The sequence below is a fragment of the Aquila chrysaetos genome, chromosome 4 (genome assembly GCF_900496995.4).
Source record: "Aquila chrysaetos chrysaetos chromosome 4, bAquChr1.4, whole genome shotgun sequence".
In the NCBI taxonomy this organism is placed as follows: domain Eukaryota; kingdom Metazoa; phylum Chordata; class Aves; order Accipitriformes; family Accipitridae; genus Aquila; species Aquila chrysaetos.
This window is the reverse complement of record NC_044007.1, coordinates 60,489,502-60,513,715: the sequence shown is the minus strand read 5'-3', so window position 1 is coordinate 60,513,715 and position 24,214 is coordinate 60,489,502. Positions and strand designations below refer to the sequence as shown.

Sequence of the window (24,214 nt, the reverse complement as noted above, 5' to 3'; positions counted from 1 at the left end):
AGTCATCCAAAACTGAAAACAAGATTGCTTTCTTCCCTACTTTGCTGTTGACTCTTAGGTGCTGAACAAATGTGTGAGCAACACTAGAAAAATGAGGCATTTGTCATTTAACAAAGACTCAAAGTTTAAGAAGCTGAGGGAAAGGAAGGAACTTTGGAATATGTGGCACAGCAAGTTGAACAAGAGCTATGGATAACCTTGCATGCTCCTAAAGCAGATACAAAAAAAAAGGTGTGGAAATATTTCTGGAAATATGGGAAAATATTAATAGTACAAGATAGCAAACTTACTGTGAGACAACTACACTTAGAGGTTTCTAACACAGGGAACTTGTATGTGGAGGGGATGGATTCATGAAGTGATAGCACTTGTAAACCACAAGAAAATAAAATTAGAGCAAATAGAGTACTATTTTTGCAAGATAATCTATACTCTAAGAGTTTGAGAATTAAGGTCAAAAACCTTATTCTCTAACAAACAATGAAGATGATATCTTATCCTTGGCTATGCATGCAGCTTCATTTTCTACAGTGTGTTATAGGATCAGAATAAAAGAAAAAAAAATTATCTTAATTTAGAGACATTGACTAACTTGCAAAATCTCCTCCCCCCCCCCCGAAGTTAACTACGTTTTAGCTACAAATGCAGTGCTTATAACCTTATTGGTTAAATTATAATATAAGGGATATGTTCTATTTCTTGCTCTTTCTCAGCCTTTTATCATTTAAGGAAGCCATTCAATTCTTCTAAATCTCTAAAATGAGGGACTGATATTTATGTTACCCACAAATATTCTCCAACAGGGAGATAGATTACAAAAGGACTAGACAGCATTACAGGTAGACAGTGTACAGGTAGATTGTACTCCTTCAGGTAGACCTGAAGGTTTTCACATTACCTGTATAAAATTACTGCAGTGTGTTATACTACACTTTTGGTTTATGACCACCTTTTTAATAACATTTAGAGAGCGTTCGATTCTGTGGAACCCACCTACATGACTGGCATGTCTAGGCAGTCTGACAGCATTATTTATGAACAATAGCAACAGCAGGGGACCATGTTATCTTGCTTTATAAGGCTACAGCTTCTACTGCTCTGAGTAGCGAGTAATACCCAGCGTTAGTGAAGATGCAAACATGTTAACATTAAACAAGGGAAAAGACAAAGGGAAGGGGAAAGGCACACAACAAAATGAAACAAAACAAAACAAAAAGTTCTGTAGATTGGAAAACCAGGGCGTAGCACATTAAGCTACAGCTACTTTCTCTGAACATTCTGAGTATTGCATTTTCCATGCAAAGGATTTATAACCTCAGAACCATGCTTCTTTCACCTTCATTAGGTGACTCTGCAATGGTTTAGTGTACAGTGGGGATCATTTAAATTTTTTTTTCAGTTTGTCGCAAGAAAGGTCCTTCTGGGATTTTCATCACAGCAGCTTTGTATCATTTCTTGAAAGGATGTGTCTGTGGTCAAATGTGTGTTGCAAAATGAAGAAGCCTAAACATAAGCAGCAGTGAAATTCCAAAGCAGTATCAAAAATATTGCTTCGAGCTGTCAATGGTTGGTCACTGGTTTCCTTCATTTGAATTTATAGGGAACAAGATAATCTAAACCAAAATAATCTTCCATCAGATAAAAATCCCCTAAGCTGGAAATAAAGAAAAAAATTACTATAATGAAAACTTTAGGTAGGAATGCATATTTTACAGTGATAACATCTTTAGCTCTTACAGAACCTTGTCAAATTAGTAAGATATTGTTATTTTATGAAGAACACTTTAATACATGTAGTCCAGTGGAGTAGGGAGGGTCAGAGATTTTTTTCTATTTATTAGTCTCAAGGCTTAACATGAGCAGACCTAGCAAAGTCATAGCAAAAACTCAGAATTGCAGGGTGACTGACAGGTGTCTGGATCAGTATGAAGTTTGAATCTTAATATCTGCTTTTTCTAGCAACTTTGCCATGGTTCATATGCAGACAAGAAATCTGCTGCCCTTTGAATATGACATTAAATATCACAGGAAACAAGTTGGCATTTCATCAGTTCTCTTCATATCTCTCCTGAATGTTTGGTAATGGACTGAGATACCAATGACGACAGTAGTAGGGGAAGATGATACTTTCCAGATCTCAATTCAGAGAGTTTTGCAATTATCTGGGCAGAGTTTGAAATACTTACTGTGCACAGCCTTCAGGAAACACTATGAAAAACAGATGTCTTCTGAGAACTTCAGGCATTGAACAAACAGTGATTCGTATGCTGAAGGAAAGTTAAAAAAAAAGCAGCAAGATAGAAAAATGAAGTAGAAGTTGATTTAAAGCATGTAAAGAGCAAGTAAAGAACTTTTTTTTTTAAAAAGTTTAACTGTTAACTAGACGCATGGCATTGTATAGAATGAAGGCAAGAAGATTTTCTCAATTCTGTTCTAAATCTAACACTTTCCTTATGCAGTAAAGTATCTTATTCAAGCTGTAGATTTTAAGGCAACTAAAAATTATATGCTCCTTTCTCAAAGCTGAGATCTTTAATTGGTTTGGAAGACTAGTCTTGAAGCACTTTTTGACTAAGATCCTTCTATTTGTCTATGCCAGAGTAATATATTCACCTTGACATATCCTGAGATGTTGGCTGAGAAGACAGTACATTTTCCTTTTTATAAATGATAAACAGGGTAGAGATTCATGTGAGATATATATGTGTGTGTGTCTGTTGCTCAATATATCTAGAAATTTAACTGAGTGTTGACATGTCAGTTATTTAACATGGAAGAATCACATCTGAAAATTCTGCAGTAATGAATTTTCAGAGACATCCAGGAAATAACTCACAGTCTTCACTGTCCTGACCACTAATTCTATTACCATTACCACAAAATAAAGTACAATTTTCTGTGTTCAAAAATCAATATTGTTTGTCTTCTCTAACATGGAGTTTTAGCCTGAACTTGCTATTATGTAAAAGAGCTCTGCATAGTAAATGTATGCTCAGAAATTCAAAGATAAGGCATTTATTAAGTCAGACTAAAATAAAATTGGCCATTACTTATTTTTTTTCCTGCAGTGTTGGCTGTGGTATATTTAAAGTTTAAAATGGCTTTTTATACTTGGGATAAGCTAGGAAGGAGGAAAAATATGAAGAATCTGGTGAAAGTACTTACTGTGTAAGAAGCACTGCAGTAATACTAGCTTTGAATTTTAAGCATATGACTAAACTTATCTACAGCGGTCAAATAGCATATCCCATTAATCACTGTAAAAAGAACAAGAAACACTTTTAACATGGTCTCTTCATATACAAGATTCAGATGGACAGATGCAGATGCTGCTGAGGCCTAACTATTTTAACTTATTTGCTACTTATTCATATATAGTTACAGGAAATTTCTAAAATTATTTGAGTGATTAAAAAAAAATCATAAATTTGATAGGACTTGGGAAGATTTCTGTAGATTTCCATGAATTTTAAGAGCCATCAGAGCAGTCACTTGGTGAGAGAGGTGGAAAAGAGCAAGCCAGAATCAACGGGCCATGAGAAACATAAGGCAGGAGTTGCCAAGAAACCCTCATTTTGCATTAGCATCGTGTAGCAGCAGTACCTGAGTACCCTGGGATCTCTGAAGGAGAGATCAAATAAAGGAGAACAAAGATCTGTGAGCTATTAAATCCAGACGAAAAGGCAGAAAGCTTAGAGCCAAACTACTCAGAATAAAACCATAATTACTCTCAAGACATAATGTCTACGTCCAAAGTAGCATTAGCTACAATGACTATGAGCTGTTGGCTGCTCCCTTGTTTATCACCGTATTTAAACTGGCTGCAGGAGCAGGTCTCCATACAATATGCTATATAAAATGGAAGACTGTGACAGTGCTTCATATACAGTCTAGTAAAGTAAATGGGATTGAAAAAAAAAAAAAAGAGTGAGAAGTTTATAAATAGCACAAGAAAATGAGTGTTCAGTGTTCCCTGAGCCTTTAAATACAGCATACTCCCTGCTGAAACATCTCCCATTTAGTGTTTCGGTTGGGAAGCAGCATGTTACAATTCCTCTTTTGCTGTTTTTTTGTTTGTTTGTTAGTTTGCCTCAATCTAGAATAAAAGTAAATCAGCCTGAAAAAAAAGAGGTTTGCTCTGTATGTATAGCAACAAAACCATGACAAAGAGATTGATGTCTCTATTAAAGAAATAAGTGAGGGAAATCATATCTTAGTTTTGCTAAGGCTCTGCTTGCTGTTCTCTTTCTAAATACTTCACTTCTAATAATAATACTTCAATCCTTTGGTTTGAACCAAAAAAAGGAAAAAAAACATTAACCCCTTCATCTGGCAGTGGAAAATTAAAGCCACAAGCAACCAAATAATCATTTAGCTTTGTAGATCAGAAAGAAAATAGTAAAGTATTCTTGTCAACACCCAGACTCCCAACAGACTATAGCTTCAATGATCAGAACCCTTCCATGCAATTACCTGACAGCCTCTTTAAGACATTGCAGAGGATAAAAATGGCCTGTGGGGGTGGTTTGTTTTTTTTTCAGTAAAGATGACCAACAAGCCATTCTCTTAATTCTCTTATTCTCTGTTGTCCCAGAGAAAGCTGCAGCATCTGTCATAATGAACAACTGGGAACATTCTGGGTATCAAAATTTTTTTAAAACTACTGATAAATACATAAGGAAGACATCAGTGGTGCAGTTTAGATGGTTGGTTACACATACCCTTCCTCTTTTTGCCAGTACTTCAGCTTTGCAACAGCCACTCAAATGAAATCATTGAACCTGACATTCACTTGCAGAAATGTGGAGGAAATCTCTCCAGCGAAAACCTTTTAACATTTGCCTTTTACCACTTAAACTCTTCTAAAGCAACAGACTTTTAACAGATTCTGAATCTGAAATGAATCTCTCAAATGAGTCTGAAAAGAAGAAGAAGAAAAAAAGAAAGGAGTCCTAACGGGGAGTGAACCTTGTTGCAATTTTATAAATTAAAACAGTGCTGGGGGTAAGTCATAAGAAGGAAAGCAAATATAAATTAATGTGCAAGTAAGCATTCATTTGTTACTGTCAGTGTACTCCCTCTATCCCTTAGACTGCAAGAGCCTCAGAGACAGAAGGTCAATGTGAGTGAGCAAAGCTGCACCGCACTCGTGGTTTACAATTTGAGGAACAGTAAAACTGTTGGTCTGATCAGACTGCCTAGCTGAGCCCACGTAGTTCAGACACGTTTACATATAGTCATGATGCTCTTTTGAACTGATTCAGGACTTAAGCACACTTAATGCTGGTAAGGTCAGGCAAGCAGACAATGTTCAAATGTATTTCTTGCTCTGCTGTGTCCCTTATCAGTTTAAGAATGAGGAATTGTAGGGGTCGTGAATTGATTGTCTTATATCTGTAGAAAACTTACATGGGTGCTATGTGTTCATACAAGTGTCTCAAGCATTTTGCTTTGCTCGTGAGCCAACTGGTTTTTAACAATAAAAGCCAGGTTTCCACTCTAGGCTCAAGGGCTCCATTCAAAATTACTTTCAGAGATGGTAACACCTTGTGGCTCAGGAATGGTATTTCCAAACCAAATTTAAAATACTGCAGCCTGGAGTTTTTGACTTTTTGTGTATTCTTATTAATACTTATTCTAAGTTTTTGGAAAAATCAAAACTGTGTAACATAAGGGGCAGGGCACTAGATGAGCATTTAAGGGACCTGTATCTGTTCCTGTCTCCATGGCTTGGCATGTGTAAAAAGTCCTTTTTTTCCCCCTCCCACCATCTCTCTCTCTTGTCCATTTTTTCTGCAAACTTCCAAAGGCTAGGATGTACCTTCCTGTGTGTATGAGCATCCTTGCATCCTTCATTATAATAGGAGTGCTGTTATGTTGTTTTATTTACTATAATATAAACATGTTTTGGAGTATTGCTGAATAATACCAGTAGAAAAAATGCTTAATAAATGGTGACTGCTGAATAATATAAAGGTGAAGTATGTATACATCACACACAAATTGAAGTTTAGAAGAAATAAAACTTGCCCGTTAGAACTAGTAAAGGATAACAGTCATCTCTATCAGTCTTCAGAAGAAAAAAAAATAGCCTCTAAACTATTCTTCCAGGAAAAGTATCCAAGAGAATTTTCTCAGGGAGTAAATCCAGGTTCCAGATTCTTAATGAGCCATAGCTAAAGGCAGTAATTTTTAAAAGCAAACTGAACTCTGAATCTGCAATAAACCAGAGTCATCTATAAACCATTTTATTATCAAAGAAGACAAATGTGGATAAACAAGTATTGTAATTATCATGTCTCAAAAGACTTTTTCCTTGTTTTTATTAACACTAATGTCTAAAGATTAGTATTGCATGGTAAATGCTCATATCACCAAACTGAGCCTGATCTGAACTGTACAACGATTTTTGTATTTTTCACATGCAGGTGATGATACAAAATGTCTCCACCAGATGTTCTCAATCTCTGCTACCATTGTAATGATTCTAAAAGCCCATAAACCCGTGAAGGAACTGCTGGAATTAAATGATTGTTCTTCACTGACAATAAAACCAGATTCAAATTTCTACTTAATTAAACCTTTTTTTCAGTCTTTCTTTCTTTTCATTTTTAACAGATGAGTCTTGTGGAATATCAAACACAGGTATAAACCAAAATCCAGCAAGCATTCAATGTGTATTTCATTGGAAATAATGAACTGTAAAAATTTCTGGTCACAATATTTGCTAGATGTTGAAACACTGAAGAGCGTTTTTGTAAGAAAACACACCCACCCCAAAAGCCGTGTTTCTATCTGTCTTGAATGATAGTAATATCTGAGCATGCACTGGAAACTTGATGCTCATCTATTCTCTTCATTACTATCAATACCTATCAAGTCATAGAAGTTATTTTACTGTGCAAAAATCAGTGTCTTATGAAGCAATATTAGGTCCACAGAGGGTTAAATGAAGTTGATGAATGTCAACAAAACTTAGAAATAATACAGGCAGGGGAAAGGGTATAGCCATTTTCACAATTAGATTTAAATTCTACATCTTAATTGGACTGCTGGTCACCAAAATCTACTTCTGTGCAGTGGGTTTGCAATGTTCTAGATGGGAATCACTTCTTAAAGCCTATGATGACAGTATAATTGTAAGCATCTTATTTTAGGAATAGTTCCTCCTATACCTGCATAAATCCCTATCTATTTGTCTATCTTATTATCTATCTCATTTTATCATATAAATGGTAATCACAAGGCTTCCCACTGCACTTAGTATTAAAAAAACACTTGACAGTTTCTGAAATAAATCAGATGATAAATGGACCTGAAACTTTATCTAACCTGCCAAGACTTTAGATAAAGCATGTAGCTCAAAGGTGGGGGACATGGAAACTGCACCAGATTGCAGAACTTGGTATCACTTCTCGGTTGTGCCCTGGCAATGCCTCAGGGCAAGGCTAAAGCATCTACGGCCATGGCCTTTCATCTGCACACCCTGGAAAGAAAATAAAGGGGGGGCAATGCAGATATAGCAGCAAACTGGCACATGACAGATGACTGATGGACCTATGTCTCAGCAAATATACAGAGATACAAAGCAAGAATGAGAAATATCCTGTAGTTAAGCAGAAGATCTGTTCTCTTTGGTAACCTCTTTTTTGGTGATTGCAGAACAGCTATTGAAATCCAAGGTAATAACAAAATCAGCTCAAAAGAACAACATTGTAGCAAGTATTTTGTTGAAGTAATGAAACTGGAAACAAACAAAGGGAAAAGGGCCAACTTTCTTGGACCTGCAACAGTTGGTATTGTCTTCTCATCAACTTCAAACTTTTAAATTAACAGAAAGAGTCAAGCTCCATTTTTTGACAGATTCTTCTACAGTGCAAGTGTCTTTGAGCAGCTGTAAACCCAACTGCTATGTCAGGTCCTAGTCATCCCATTTATGAAGATACTAATAAGCTTCACAGTGTCAATGAAAAAAGGCAAGTTGCTCAATAGAACAAGCAGAGTGTAAGCCCTTAAATTAGGTGCTTCAACACAATTTTTCTGATACCATTCTAGCTTGATTTTCATTCTAAGACTTTAGTTTTATTATCCAAATCATTCAAGTAAGCATGCATATTTGAGGAGTCATCGGATCCCACCACTGAGTGCTGGCCTCTGTCCTCCACAACTGTCACTGAACAGGTAAAGGTGAACACAACACCTCTGTGACCTTGTCTGCCAAAACATATATTTGTAGTTTCCATCTAGGATGCCTCCAGAAACTCCCAACATCAAGGACAGAACAGAAATTGAGGAATTACTCTGCCGCCTTAGCTTTGGATGCATGTGACTCCCAAACAGGGAACACAGAGATCCTGAGGCGGTCTCCTTCTTATAGATCTCAGCTGTTTTTCTTGCTGTCACAGCAGCCGCAGACAGCTTGCTTGGACAGCATGGTGAGAGATGAGTCAGACCTCTCTATGCATCGGGAAGTTTCCTCATGCCCAACACTTCTGAAGATTGAATGATACAGATAGGGTAGTTTGTACCAGAGGAGTTATCATATTGCAATACAAAACTATGTAGATAGCTTTTGAAGGAAAAAATTGCTTCTACCAAAGTGCAGTGTGGATGGAATTGCTGTCAGCAATGTATCTACAATGTCAGAGCCTCCTGGATCTGAGATCTCAAGTCTGAATTCAAACCTGACCACTTAGTGCAGCAGTATCTTGAATCTGAAATACCTGACTCTTTCTCTTGACTGGAAAGTTTAGGACAATAATGGTCTTTCCTTAGACACCTTCTGACAATTAATAAAGTAGTGTCCTAATTTGGACACTCAAAGAATATTAAAACTTACCATGTTACTCATAGTTTAAAATACAAATTCATGTAAAGATTATAGTTAGTATGTTTGCTCTCTGCCTAATATTTATTCAAAACACTTTCCCACTGCAGCTGGGAATGCTGTTTCTAACCACCAAGGATGAGTGCAGAACACTGGGGATACAGAACAATTGGCATTGTTAAAGGTAACAGGGAGAGCTTTCATCCAAAACATACTATGTATCCCACAGATGCTGGTGTAACTCCCAGTGCTGGTAGTGATAAATGATGTACAAAATGAGTAAATGCTGAGACACAGCCACACACAGAAAAAAGAATCCAACAGGAATTCCTTGACAGCAAGAGACAACTGATTGTATGAAGAGAGCAGGTATGGCATTTTTTTTTTCCATGCACATCTGTCTTCCTACTCTCTAAACTTTGGGACTGGTTTTTGACTCCCTCAGGGTACTCTGTTTCAAGACAGAGTCTTGGACACTACAGCAGTAAATCCCTAATTTCCTCGTGTCTAGGAAGGGGTAATATAGGTATAGATGGTGATCAAGAGCATGTAAAGGTACTTTTGTAAAGGTGTTCTGCGCTTTTGAGAAAGTGGTGTGCACATTCAAAAGGTAGGTTTGATAATCAGAAGGGATCTGTGGTTCACTATGACTTACTGTTACTCCATCAGAATAGCTAGCATGTTCCTAGTTCTCCTCCTTTCACTTTATTTGTTCATGTATTTTCCTTAGTTTCAAATTGTCTGAGTTGTCCTAAAGAGCATCTCTGTTGTTTGAAAGGGTGTACGGGTTTTCCAAACTAACCTGTCTCATATATTGAACTGTGTAAAGAACATTTGCATCTAACTGAAAACACGCATACACTTCACAGATGAATGCCTCAGTCATTATCTTTCAATTATGAATCTTGGCTCCCTCTATTCTTCCATACCTGGTTTTGAAACCACCTTCAAACCCTGGCTGAGAAGCTCAGTAGCTTGTGTAAGATCTGGAAGATGAAGAACACTTTGAGTTTTGGCTCTGTACTATGTCAGATCCTATTTATGGGGAAACATATATATTGTAGTCTACACTGACCACAGTATGGCAAATATTTAATTAGAATAGGCATAATTGTCTCTGAAGCACCAGAGTGTGAAAACAGGAATCAAAGAGTTTGCAAAATCTTGTGCCAGTCTCTGATCTATCCCAAGCAAAAATAGGAGAGTTTTTAAAGGAAATCATAGATCTTTATTAACCCTGCTCTAAGGTTCTGAACCAAAGAGTGACGAGTATTAAAGTGTGACTCACTGACATTGATCCAGGAGTCACTGAGGACATTTTAGACTGACTTCAGTATAGATTATAGTTGATCCACTTTATCAGAAGTGGTAGCCTTCAGCAACCATGAAAATATACAGATTCCAAAACCTTTAAATATTGCTTGATTTAACATTCTTGCTGTTGGTGTTAAAGTGTTTTTCTTAAAAAAAATGTTTCTATTTATGCAATTGCTAACAACTATATGGAAATTTTCTATTGAAAAAATTTTTCTTTTTTTGAAAAAAGTTTTGTTGAAAGCAATATGAATAGATGGAGAAATCCAAGTATTCACAAATTTCTTTGTCTTACACAGGAAGAAAGAAAAGACTTTTATATTACTAAAGTGTTATGCTTTAACATTTTTAAGTTTTAGTTGCTTGTTCAAGTTTAAGTTATTTGATTGAAATGACCTTCCATTGGGGAATTTATTTCATTTTAGGAAAAAAAGATACAATTAAAATTAATTATTAATTGAACAAATAAAAAATGTTAGCTATTACCAACTCATTATTTCTTTTTATGTTTTATTTTTATTTTCATAGAATTCAGGATTCTTATGGGCAAGGGAAACAAAAAATATATATTTAAAAATGATTTACAGCTAAGAATAGAAAAGTGAATATATTAATCAAGACTTTTCCTACTTATTTTCATAGACTTTATTTCTCAGTTCAACTTTATAATATAAACACAGAAAATGTTACCAGTCACGATATGCCTCCCATGATCATTATGACTATGTTTGGTTTAAAGGAAAATTGGGTAGGTACAAACTAGTCAGAAAGTAATTTGGCTGGTCACTGGAAGAACAATACTAATCATCAGCAGATAGTATATTCTTTTACCCCTATTCATTCTCTCACAATTAGTTCTAGAGCTCAGAATTATACTATGGCCAAGGTAGTCTGACTTTGAGCAACAAAATCAATTAACCCAATTTATCATTGATCCATTTGATCAATGAAAGGTGTGATATAATAGCAGAGTACAGTACCCAATGATTCATGTATTTTCTTTCAGTCCTTAGAAGATGAAAACAGGAATATGATTTTTCTGTTCAATTTCTACCAATAATTATAGGCCTTTATGCAAAATGTCATACTAGTTTTATCATAATTGACACCTTCTGCTCTTCTAATGCTTTTTGAGACTAAGAAGAGGCTTAAGTATTTACCTATTCACTCCTTTCCCTTCAGTAGTAAAAAGGGTGACTAACCAAGAAAAGACTTCAGCATTCTGGTTTTGGGTCATTATATGGCAGGCAGGCTGGTCTAATTACCTCTCCTATCCTGGCCTGCTGCAAGAAGGGTCATGTTTTGAAATGTATAAGACAGGAGTAAAAAATCCTTAGTTCTTTTCCTCAGGAAAAGATCATGAAGGCGACTGGGAAGAGTAATCAGTATCCATGTTTGCCCTTTCTCTTCCCTACTGTGGAATCACATTTTTATCCTTGCATGACACAGAGCTTAGAGGTTTGCTGAATTTTGTAAGGCTGGGATGCATTTAACTCTTTCCTTCCGTAATGGTGGTACAAAGTCCATCTCACCACAGTAATTGTTTATGATATCCTAAAGAGAATTAAGCAACAACGAGTGAAACTTTATGGCCTCTGTGAAGGATGAAGTATTTCTATGCAGACAGCTGTGGGGTGGGGAGAGCTGTTTGCATATTTTCCTATGGACTATGCTATGAAATAGCAAATCTCACAGAACAAGCAACAAAAAATTGTGATTCGCAGTCTAATAGTTGTTTTTCCATAGCCTGTATCTAGTGTTATCCCTCCCATGGAAGCAAACTGAGTTGTATTTTCCTTTGCAAAATTGGTTTTCTTCACACTAGCTGCCTAGCTGTGCTTAGTCTTCAGTTGGTTTACTGGTTTTACTTGCGTATGAGATACATACTAACCACAAATCTTCATTCTTTGCTCCCCTTCAGGGATGTAAAGAAAGACCCACATTCCTCTTTATCAATTTGTTGAAGTACAGGATGGCTTAGTTGCACCTCTGTAAAGCTTATCTGTCTAGAAGCTTTAGTATATTACAGTTCACAAAAATTGTACAACTGATCCTACAAGGACATTTATGAACAACACATTCAGCAACAGTGCACACAGTGGATGTGATATAATCCCACTTTTCCGACAGAAGCAAAATATAGCCATCAGCAGAGTTCAATCTGATGCCTGTGTATACAAATCTGAAACCTTCATCTATTTTCCTAGCAATAGATTGATGTGAGACACCAAAAGAAATAGAAGTCACTGCCTTTCCAGTCTGTGAGGTCAACGATCCACAAATAAAGAAGCATTCATGCCAAGAATTAGAATAGATTGGAGATCTGTTTCTTTTGTCTTCAGTGTACTTGAAAAATAGAGCCCATTATGGAAATCTGTGTATGGATTGGCTTTCTTGGTTTGTTTTGCTTTTTTTCTGGTAAGAAATCCATTTTTTCAAGATGTTCGTATCTGCAAACACAGACTTAATATACCAGTGCAGTTGTAAAGGAGATATTGAAGTACGTCAAATGTACACAATATTTTAAATATTAAATGTATTTTACTGACTTATAAGTAAATTTTTACATACAATTATTTGAATGATTTACTACAAATCTGTTTTTATACTTGCACAACATATTTATTTGAGTATAGCTCAGGATAACCAAATGAGATTAAGGAAGAGGAAAACTCTCAGGTAAGATAAAACTGTCTTTCATTAAGTTAAACTCTGGTTGTCATTCTGCTATGTAGTAACAGATCTGGGACACCGAAGGTCAGTTCCTAATAGGAGAAGTCAGTAAAGTGAAGTCTGGTATTTTCTTAGTATAAATTGCTATATTTACAAAAGTGCACAAGTATATCCACATCAGAGGTAGATAACAAGGAACAGAGAGAAGTTCTTGTTGGGGGTTTTGATTAAAGTATTAATGATAACTCTCTGAGAAGTAAAATTATATAAAAAATTACTCAAACAGAAAAAAACTTTTCAGGCCTTTGCTACAAGTCCACTAAAACATTTCCAATACAATATTGTCCTTCTTCCATTCTTCCACAGCTATAACCCTGCTTGTGTGCTGCAAAAGAGAAATGACAAAACAGTTTTTACAAACACAGTCTATAGGCCTTGTGTGATGATATCTTTCCACATTTAAACAAAATAACACATGATCATTGACCTTTTATACAATAACAACAAATCTTAACTGATACAACTTGCTGTATCTAACTCTGCTAACTCTTAGTAGTCAATTTAAGCTTATCGTAAAATCACATTTCTCTATTAGAAGTACCTTTATTTGTGAAAAGAAAGTTTGCATATTCCCTTTCCTGATATGTATCTTAGACAGACCTTGCTGGTTCATTCTTAACTCACATAGACTCTGCAGAAGTAATGTGACAGGTCCAACAAAAAGATCACAGAAGACCCAAATGATTTTGATATAATAGAACTAAGTACCTTTTCCAAGGTAACTAGCAGGCTAAATTGCTTAAAAGATCTCCTTTAGTGGCTTGAAATACATATTACTTAGTCAATAAACAGCACTTTCATTGTGTTATATGAAGTAATGTTTAGGGAATATCGTTTTTGTTTGATTTTTCTAAACAGTGAGTGTAAATATGTGTGTGTATGCGAGCATGTGTGCATACATTGTTTAATTTTAGCAGTATTTATCTCATACTTACACAGAGGAGTACTGTTTGGCCTCGTGATGTTGCAGGGGAAAGAAAGGTACAGCTACCTCTCTCAACTTGTTTCATTTTTTCCAGTTTTAATTTTTGAGTCAACAATTTTGTCTAAGCATGTCTCATTAGACTATGAGCAAAACAAATATGATCAACATGGGATTTGTTTTTTCATAAAATTCATGAAGTTTCTGTCAGAAAACACAAAAATATAATCGCTAAGTTAAACTAAAAAGTGAGGTGTCGAGCCTTTGAATATCCAGCACAGATATAGACAAGACAATAATGAATAAAGCAATTTGCAGTGAGAACTATTCCTTTTGAGTTTATCCAGATTTACCAGCTGCTGACTGGAACCCTTCTTAGATTCTGGGTTTCAAAGGTGCTCTTGGTTTGTGTGGTCTCTGCCACATTGGATGGACAAATTGTCTCATCATGGTTTAATTTGTCACATGCCACTTACTTACCAAAACAGGGAATAGAATAGTCTGGAGGATACTTATATATACTGTTTCAGTAATGAAAAGAAGTTCTTTATACTCCCAGTGTCCTCTCCTTTTAAGTCTCAGATATGAACCAAATAACCAAAAGTGGTGACAGATGGATTCCAAACATTTATGATTATTGAAGCTGTTGAAAATCCAACTACAATTTCCTGCGAATAGATGAAAGCTAACCAATTTGTTCTTTCTGTGTTTAAGGCTTCAAAATTTTTACTACTCCTTTTAAAAACTTAACACCAAAGAGCCATTGAATATCTGGTTGAAGGCAGGGAGTATTATAGAAGGAGGAAAAAGTGGAGGAAAAAATTGTCAATACGGTTTTATGTGTGTGAAACACAATCATCTTTATGGCAAAAAGAGCACCAAGCTGCAGTAAAATAATGTTGATGACATGGATTGGCTATTCTAGGACATTTACTATCTGATTCCCAAGGCTGTTGTGGCAGACTCACTGGGATCTTAAAACTAATTACTCCAATTTCAGATAAAATTGAGAGAAAAAAAGGGGTAGGGAATAATAAAAATATATTAGAAGATCACAGATGCAATAACAAATTATGAGGCTTATGTCCATCTTTAAATTGTACAATGCATTTTAAGTGAATTGTATTTAATAGATTTTATCTTGTTTTGAATGTTTCAGCATGTTTCTGGGTGACTTTTTATACTAAAGCTAATCAATATTATTTCATATATGTGTGTGTACATAAACCTATATATACATAACAATAAAATATGCTTTATGAACTTGGGCTGCTGACCATAAGTAGAAGTTAATAAACTGGACTGACAACTGTAACTGGAAGATACAGTCAGATCACAGGTATAAATACAGTGCTTAAGTTAGTATACAATGTCTAAAATTATGGAATAATTCCACAGTATAGAAAATATTTTTCAGAAAATTTTGGGGGATAGTTTTATAGGAAGATAATGCATCAGTCTGTTAACCCTTTAATATTTAATATTTGATTTTTATAACTGTATGAAAAATGGAGGTTTGACATCATGCAGCCACTTGCTCACTCCCTCACGCCCAGTGGGACGGGGAGGAGAAGGGAGGGAAAAAAAAAGTAAAAATCGTGGGTTGAGATAAGAGCAGTTTAACAGTGGAATTAAAATACAATATAATAGTAATAATAGCAACAACAACAACAATAATAATAATGAAAAGGGAGATAACAAACAGAGAGAGAAATAAAACCCAAGAAAGACAAGTGATGCACAGTGCAATTGCTCACCATGTGCTGACCGATGCCCAGCCAGTCCCCAAGCAGCAATCGGCCCCTCCCGGCCAACTCTCCCCAGTTTATATACTGAGCATAACGTCCTATGGTATGGAATATCCTTTTAGGTAGTTCAGGTCAGCTGTCCTGGCCATGCTCCTTCCCAGCTTCTTGTGCACCTCCTTGCTGGCAGAGCATGGGAAACTGAAAAATCCTTAATTTAGGAAAAGCGCTACTTAACAGCAACTAAACCATCAGTGTGTTATCAATTTTATTTTCATACTGAATCCAAAATACAGCACTGTACCAGCTACTAGGAGGGAAATTAACTCTGTCCCAACCAAAACAACAGACAGCCTGGAAGGTGGGATCACTTGTGATGAACCACTACGGACATTGATAGCTGCTTTCACTTCTCACTCTTGCAGAAATACTGTAATTAGCATTGCCTCAGCGTAAGAATTCCCTTGAAACAATCAAATGTCACTTGCAGTTAACTAAGAATGATATTGAGAAAAAAGTAAAATAGTTGTAAAGTCTAGTTGGCAGCATTTTTCACCACTACTTATCAAGACTTTTTGCCATGATGCCACCAAATTGGTGTGCAAGCAAGGACCGGGTTGGAGTTTCAAACATTTGCTTTTGGAAAAGCACCCATGTGTGTCTGAGACAATCTAGAAGACTACCCCTGTCTTTTTAGGTAATAATTTTGTGGAAGCCTGTATTGTAACCAAGACATGAGAGCAGGACATGTAATTATTATTTGTGTATTTTTCACTAGCTGTCTTGAACATTGGATAAAGTACCTAAACCAGCAAGCTCAGGGATCGCTACACAGGCCTCATGAGCAGAAACAGGTAGTTGTTTCTCAGGAATCTCAATGCTGTCAAAACTAAACTGTTACTAAGCCATAGAGTTTAAAGTTAATTTTGATGTATCTGCATGACCCATATCACAGTATGTGATACAAATATGATGCTAATTCGTAGCTTGCTTGACTCAGGCATTTTATAAAGGTAGAAAAAGAAAAAGAGGAAACAGAGCAACTATGATCAGCACTTGAATAAGCAGAAGAGAAATATTTGCTTCATTAAAAACTTTGCCCAAGTTTTTAATAAAAGCATAGTTTATTATAGAAATCAAAGCAAAATAACTGTGCTGTGGTTTTGATTCAGTGTAATTGTACTTGTTTGTTATGCATTTTGTTCTTTTTTCTTTGCTTAGAAGACAAAATCATGAAATGACAGTATATAAAACAAGTATGGATGTGTATACCTGCATCGTGTAAGTGAAAGAAACAAAACAGTTTCCATAGCTAATATTCCTAAGCTTCCAATAGCATAATTTCAGTTACAGAAAAGGGAGATTTTGTTTACTAAGTTTGCTTTGACATTTGAGTTCAGTTATTGCCATGGTAGAAGACAAGCCGATTAGGTCATTTGCATCATCTAAATGGAATTCTGAGTAATGTCATCATTCAGTGGGTCATTGAGAACAGAAAAGTGATTGTATCCCATCAAACCAGGCTTTATAATCAAGTAAATAATACTTGGAATGTATCGTTAGTCTGTGCAGATAAAAAGTCTGATTGGCTGATATTCAGATAAGGAATATGGACCTTAAGTTTGAAAAGGATACTTAAGAGGGGGAAAAAAAGAAAACATAAAGAAAGAGGAGGAGAAAAAACCTCTCAAGTGAATCCAAATTTACAGCCAAACTTATTCACATTAGACTGATTTGAGACCACCTTTAAATATTCTGTGATATAGCCAATAATAAAATTATTTTCAGTAATAAGTTAATTTAATTTATAGGCATTATAGTTGGTTTAATCTGATGGAGACAGTGCACTGGGTACCTTTCACGTATGTTTGAAAAGTAAAAAAAAACCACAAACACAAAAAAAACCCAAACAAAACACAGCAAAAAAACCCACCAAAAACCAAAACCCCTCAAGCCCCCCCCGATTTTGTGCAAAGTCTGAGCAGTTTTCTTCTTATCTAACTGAATTAATTTCATAACTCTTACAGCTATGAATATTCCACTTACTATATATGTCACCAAGTGAATAACACACCTCAGCAGGTGTCGACTATTGTTTCTATAGTGGATTACATATTTTCTGATGTAGAAATGTTCAAGACGAACAGCAGGGCTCACTATCCAAACCAGCTTTAAACAAACTTGTACAGAAATATTTAACTTTGGCTGCCTGAAGCACTTGACATTCAATCAGCCCCAAATGGCTCAAGTTAGTCCAAACTGTAAAATGCACTTTCATTTAAAATGTATACCAGCACTGGAGGTGTGTTGAATCTGTTGCGTATTAAGTTAGCCTTTGTCAGCAGAACATTACAGGGATTTAAATGTGTGTTAACAAATTACCTTCATTCAGAACACCAACTTGACCTGAATCTCCTGAGTTATAAAATTCAGCATGATCAGAAAAGAAAGGAGAGTGACAGTCTAGGTTAGATTCTTTTGGAATTGTAATGTCCTCACTTTCAGTACAACTGACAAGAGTTTTAAGAAAGTGGAGAATGTCTTTTATTGAATGGAATATGAAGTAATCCTGAGAATAACACTCTATTTAACCTCTATGCTATAAAGAACATATATTCACACTTCTCTGTATACCTTGCCTTAGGCCAGTGTCAAGGAAGAGAGGGAGTTCAATCCTGTAAGGTACTGAGTACCGTGGCTGTGATCCAGCAAAGCACTCAACTATGAGTTTGAATTTAAATACATGGATCACGCCACTAACTTCAATGGGATTGTGCTTAAAGATAAACTAACCTGAAATGCTTTGCTGGATCACAGCCACAATGCTCAGCACTGGGTGAATGCAAATCCAACCTGAGAGGAGCATTTTCCTCTCTACGTTTCCAGAGAGAGCTCACAAAATACATACAAAGTTCCTTTCAGGAAAGAGAGTTCACGTGATAGCCAGACTGAATAGGTTCAGAAGGGTGGGATGATTTATAAATCTTGGGATGCTTGTGTTCAAACAAACGAACAATACTCTTTGACTTTCCCAGGTTCAGATATTCATTTATTCATTTAACACAATGACCAAGTCTGGACAGGGATATAGATAAAGCAGAAGAAACTGAGTGAAAGAGTAGAAACACAGGCAAACAGTGTTGCTTATTCTCCTTTGCCAAATTTCTCTCTTGATTTTAGCTGTGGCCTCTGTTACTTCTGTAATTGAAAAGAACAAGAAGTCTCTAAGTTTAAGAGTGTATGAATACCCTCACAGAATACATGTCAATTGAAATCAGACAATACAGTGTATATAATTAGACATAAGTGACATTCTTACAGGCCTGCTGCTGTTCCAGCTAACAACAGGAAAGTGAGCTTAGGAAACAAAGAATATTTCAAAAAGCAAAAGCAAGCCTGTGCTTTTCAGCATTATATATTAAGATTACTAACTTTGTCATTTGGTATGCAAGTTTTGAACTTCCCTTGGCTACCACTAGCGTAGAGAGGATCTGGTGAGAGCACTGGAGCCTGCTCAATGAAGGCAGAGGAACCTTACTTGTCTTTCAAAAAGTGAAGGAAGTGAGAAGAGAAAGAACAAAGCATGTGTACACTTCCAGCACTCACCTGTTCTTGATGGGTGGCAAGAAAGGTTTTGCAACAATTTTTCTTCTCTTGTTAATTATTTTTAGGCCAGGTTACCAACTCATTGGGCAAACCTGCAAGCTTGTCTTCGAACAGTAGCTGTCACAGCAACTACACACAGATGGTGAAAATGTGCTGTGCAACACCGTTTTACCAGGGTGATGATGTGACTTGAACAAACATGTAATAGTTGCTACATCCTGGACATCTTGACTGCCAAAATGAAAACCAAGCTACATTAAGCCTCCTGTAAAGCGAAAAAGAGAAAATGTCCCCTAAAATAGCATACAAAAACCTAGGACTGCCTCAGCAAACTTGGCCACATGTGGCTTTCTCGAAGGCTTGAATCTTATTTAAAAATAATACGCAATACACACAATAGGGCTCCATATTTCAAGGGAAATAATTAAAGACAGCATTGCACTTTCTAGCTAACAGCTCTCATTGAAGCAATGGGCAGCTCTGGCAAAAGTCTGCCACAGTGCACCCTGCAGTACGATCAGATCAAACTGATAAAGAATTCTATCAGAGGTTAGTGAACATGAGACACTTTTGAAATACAAAGTGCCCAAGCAGCTCAGCATGTGTATTTTTTTTTTCCCCTAGGTTTATCTTATTCCCACAATTCAACTTCTCACCTTTTCATCATATCCATCAATCTTTTCCCTGTTGAGAAACAATTGTATCCTAGGAATCTCTTGAACTCATTTATACTTTTTCCTTTACTCTCATTTCCTTGAACTTTGTTCTATGGCTTTAATATCTTTTATATAAGCCATGCTCCAATTTTCTATTTACTCCTAGATCCGTAATGCTATAAAATGTTCTTCAGTTTCGAAATCTGTCACCAACATGTATCAGTTCCTTTCATAAACTGGAAAGCTTGATTTTTGATTCACCTCTTGAAATTTGAAGAATGTTCTGTAGTCATGCAGGTACATTTTATGCTTTCATCAAATATTCATAACAATATTTTAAAACAGGATGTGTTTTCTCAACTATATTCCCATAGATCAACCTTTCTAACTGCATAATCAAGTCAGTTAAAACCATAAACAGTGAACTGCCTGATATCCAGTTCCCATTGTACACAGATTTTTATCCTTCAACTTATGAAGAAAATAGAAAAGAGGCTACTAGTTGTATGCAATATAGGAACTCATTACCTAGTCTTTTGAAATGCATTTGCAGAATAAACCCTGCTCTAAATATACCAACAATTTTAAAAAAATACCTTAATTTTGTTTGACTGAAAATTCCATTTGGCTCCAATACATGGATAGATTTTAGTCTGTAGTTCACTGATCCCTGTCTAACTAAGATCAAGAGATACTTACACTTTTCAAAGTCCAATATCTCTTCCATAGCACATGTAAAATGACTGCAGTGATTGTACCAGCTCATTTCCTGGGAGGCAAGTTTCCATCAGCAAATCCATCACGAGAACTAGCATTGCTTGGGAACTTCATCAAAGAGACTGAGAATTAAATGCATTTGGAAAGAAAATTTTCTTCTGGGGTTAGATTTAGGTCTGGATTAAGGTATTTAGGTGAAGTTCGCTACTGATTTTTTACTATTGCAATGCCCTGCTGAGGCCCACAGCAGCTGGTAGAGTTTAGGATGATCTCAAGGTTAGTCCTTTATCCAGGCTCTTGGTTTGTTTTCTTAGTGATGTTAACTCAAGTTTTCAACAGTTAAGCGAACTCCTTTGCAAAGTCACTGCACGGTGTTCGCAATAACAGTACACAACAGCTGAACTCTTCATTTCGAACCCAGAACGTCACATGGGCCAGCTAGCTCAACCTGAAGGTGCTCATTAACTCTAGTGAGAAGTCTCTAGCTGTGAATATGCATGAAGTTAAGATCAAAATGAAAGTTAAATCCTGAGTTTACACTTCAGTAGAAGAAGAGACACTCAGATTTTTTTTTTCCATTTATCTTTTAGAGTTTACAAGGGAAATGAACGAAACAAATTTTACACAGAGAAACGAAGCATGTTTAAGCAGAGAAAAGTAGAAGATTTCATCTATTTTATTAGTGTGTGAATAACTTTGCTGCAGGCTTCTGTCTGTATCAGTCTTGTTAGGTTAGGGATCTGTTACTGCAGTGTAGTTCCTCTAAACCCAGTAGGACAACTAAATTAAAACTCAGCTCTCAAGAAAACCAGCAAATGTCATTCATTTGGGAAGGCAGTGGGGATATTTAAGTTCTGTTGTTTGGAATTAGTGACTAAACATAAGCACAGTTCAGACTTCCTTCTGTTAGTAGATAAGTGTTCTAAAAATTGGGAAATGGGAACTTACATAGTAAATAAGATGTGTTACCTATGTGGTCATTTAACCAAAAGTACCCCATATTAAAAACTGAAAGTGAGAGAAAATACAGTCATTGGCTATGACATAAAAAAAAAGTTAGTCTATTCTCTGGATGCAGCTCAGTGAGACAACAGAAACAACCTGACCGCTCTCTGCTGCTTCAAGGGTTTGAGGTATCTTCCTCTTCTTCCTTCCTTAATCTTTCCTCTCCTCTCCAACTTCTCCTTTCCCACTTCATATCTGCTGTCATCTCTGTGCAGCAATCCCACTTGTGTCTGCTCTGACACATCTGCTCTTGAAGGCACATGCACATCAGAGTCTGTGAAAGCAAGGGGTCAATAAACCCATTAGACTTGCCATAACAACACAAAATTACTTGCTTCTCTTGTATCTTTTTTTTCTTTTTTTTCAGCCAGTTTTAGTTTATTGACTTGATTTACTGCACAGACAATGCTTGAGATGGCTCAAGTTTGGCAAGGGTTGTACAGGGAGAAATGTGGAAGCAGCAGAGGTAGGGGAGTAGGATATTGCTATCTCTGTTTTGAAGGTAGCAAGCTATTAAGTCATGTCAGTTTCCTGTGTAACTGCACCACTAGGATATGATAGTCTGGAAAGGATAACAGGGAAATTTGGTGTGGCAGTGCCACATACAGACCTAAATTAAGGTCTAACTTTATACATCTACTTTAAATGCCTGAAAATGGAGCTGTGACTCTAAATATGTTAACAGATTTCTCAGAGGATGATTCAACACTCAGCAAAGAACCTAAAAGCCTGCCAACTTCTAAATCAGATGCCCAAAGTTAAATGGGGCTAATACATGAATATTTGTTCTAGCACAGCCCTGAGGGCCTGGTGCAGAAACAGGGATCTTGAAGTTTCTCACAGGGCCCATGTTTTGTAGTCTATGAAGAAGCTGAGGGGATTATTTCTGACCTTGCAGAACAGAAAACTGCAGAGGTAGGAGTCTCTTACAGAGAACACTATGCCAGCAACCAATATGCTTTTGCTGAGAGATGAACTCCTTTGCTGCAAACAAATTGTAATGCAGCCGACTGGCTTACTGTACTCTGTGATGGTATAGGATTTTAATGGAGTTTTCCTGACACAAAACTGGAATAATGTAGTACAAACCAGTCCTGTACTGAAAATGAGAGTCAACTTATAGTAACACACTTTCTCATACTATTCTCTACCCTCTCGTAATGGAATAAAAATTATTAGCTTTTCTGAATGCTTATTTGCATTGAGACACCAAGTTCAACATGCTGCCTGTGTTGATACATAGATCTTTTTCCTGCTAGGTTAAAACCAATTCTAAATCTATTACTTTATATGAATTCGTTTTCCTCCTTGGTAGGTGTATCACATTGCTCTAGACTACAATGAATATAATTTCCTGGCGTGTCTCTTCTTTTTTGTTTTCATGTAGTCCTGCTGCCTTTCATTAACATGCACATGGGCTAAGCTTGTGACACTTTCTTTGACTTCAACTCACCCTCTTTAAACCTCCTAACTTTTTTTCTTCTCTGCTTTAGTTGTGAAGTTCCTCAGAAACACTTCTTTCTTAAACACTTCTTTCCCCTATAGCCAAAAGAGGTCCTCTCCATTCCCTTCAGCTTTTTTGTTGTGATTGCTGGGTAGAGCTACTTGAGTTGCTCTTGAGTTTGGATTTTGTTTGTCCACACTTGGGTTTCCTTTTTACAGATTTCCCACTGTGCATTATGTGTCAGAGCACAGTCTTTATGTTCTTACCCCTTTCTTACATTTGCTGTCTAAGGCCCAGTAGTACTGCTACCATAAATGTTACATCTTGCAATGTTATCTACAAACACAAGTCATTCTGGTATATATTTTGATACTGCATGATCTGAGGGTATGGTTGCATTAGCTGCAGTTTGGAAATAGACTGGCATTCAGACTACCTCTTAAGAAATAAATAGCTGTATTTCTTTGTGAGTAAAAGTTCAGATATTTATGGTTTGAGGGTACACAGGAGTTGATCTCTAGCTTGATCTAAAGGCTACTGAATCAATGAAAAGACTTCCACTGGCAGCAGCTAGCTTTGTATCAGGTCCCTTGTGCAGTATCTGTCCTCCACTAGTGACAGATACCTTGTCCTGTGACTCTCTCAGCAAAGAAAAGGAAAGAGCATCTTACTTAACAGCTGATATAGGATGCATTTCTGCTAATTCAGAGCTAAAAAATAGCACTTCAGCAGAAGATGTAAATGTATTTATAAAAGCAAGAGTAAAATTACAGACCTTTACAATTAATTTATCACTGTTCGCAGTTTCCAGTCCACAGCAAAAGAAATAACAATAAATATTTAGCAAAAGAAAGTGAATCTGCATTTAAAGCATTTTAAATAAATGTTTGAAAGAAAATCAGCATAGATCACTTGGCTCTGGCTAACACTTTTTTATCTTCCATCTGTCTGTCTTTGATGGATGTTGTTCATGCTCTTTAGTTTACAGTAACAAGCAGGTTTTTAATTTTTCTATCTTCCTTCTCTCTAGTGCCAGGCTATGATGGATGATGTGACAACGAAATTCATCAGTAAATTCTAAATCCTGAATACAAAATAAATTAGTAATATAAGAAGCAGATTTGCATTCTCCTTTGACAGCATTGCAACTGCATCTCAGTGTTCTCATTTTTCCCTTTTACTTGTTTAATCTTGATCATAATACGAACTCAGCATAGGGATATCTTGCATTTTTTAAAGTACATG

At 36.3% G+C, this 24,214-nt stretch overlaps 1 protein-coding gene across 1 annotated transcript in view; it reads left to right on the top strand.

Annotated features, from left to right (window-relative positions):
• The first annotated feature begins 9,091 nt into the window (after positions 1-9,091).
• CDH19 (cadherin 19) overlaps positions 9,092-24,214 on the top strand; it is a 120,409-nt gene continuing 105,286 nt past the window's right edge. The window contains exon 1 of the mRNA XM_030012406.2: positions 9,092-9,196. The gene's annotated coding sequence lies outside the window, so the exon portion shown is untranslated. The remainder of the gene's footprint in view (positions 9,197-24,214) is intronic.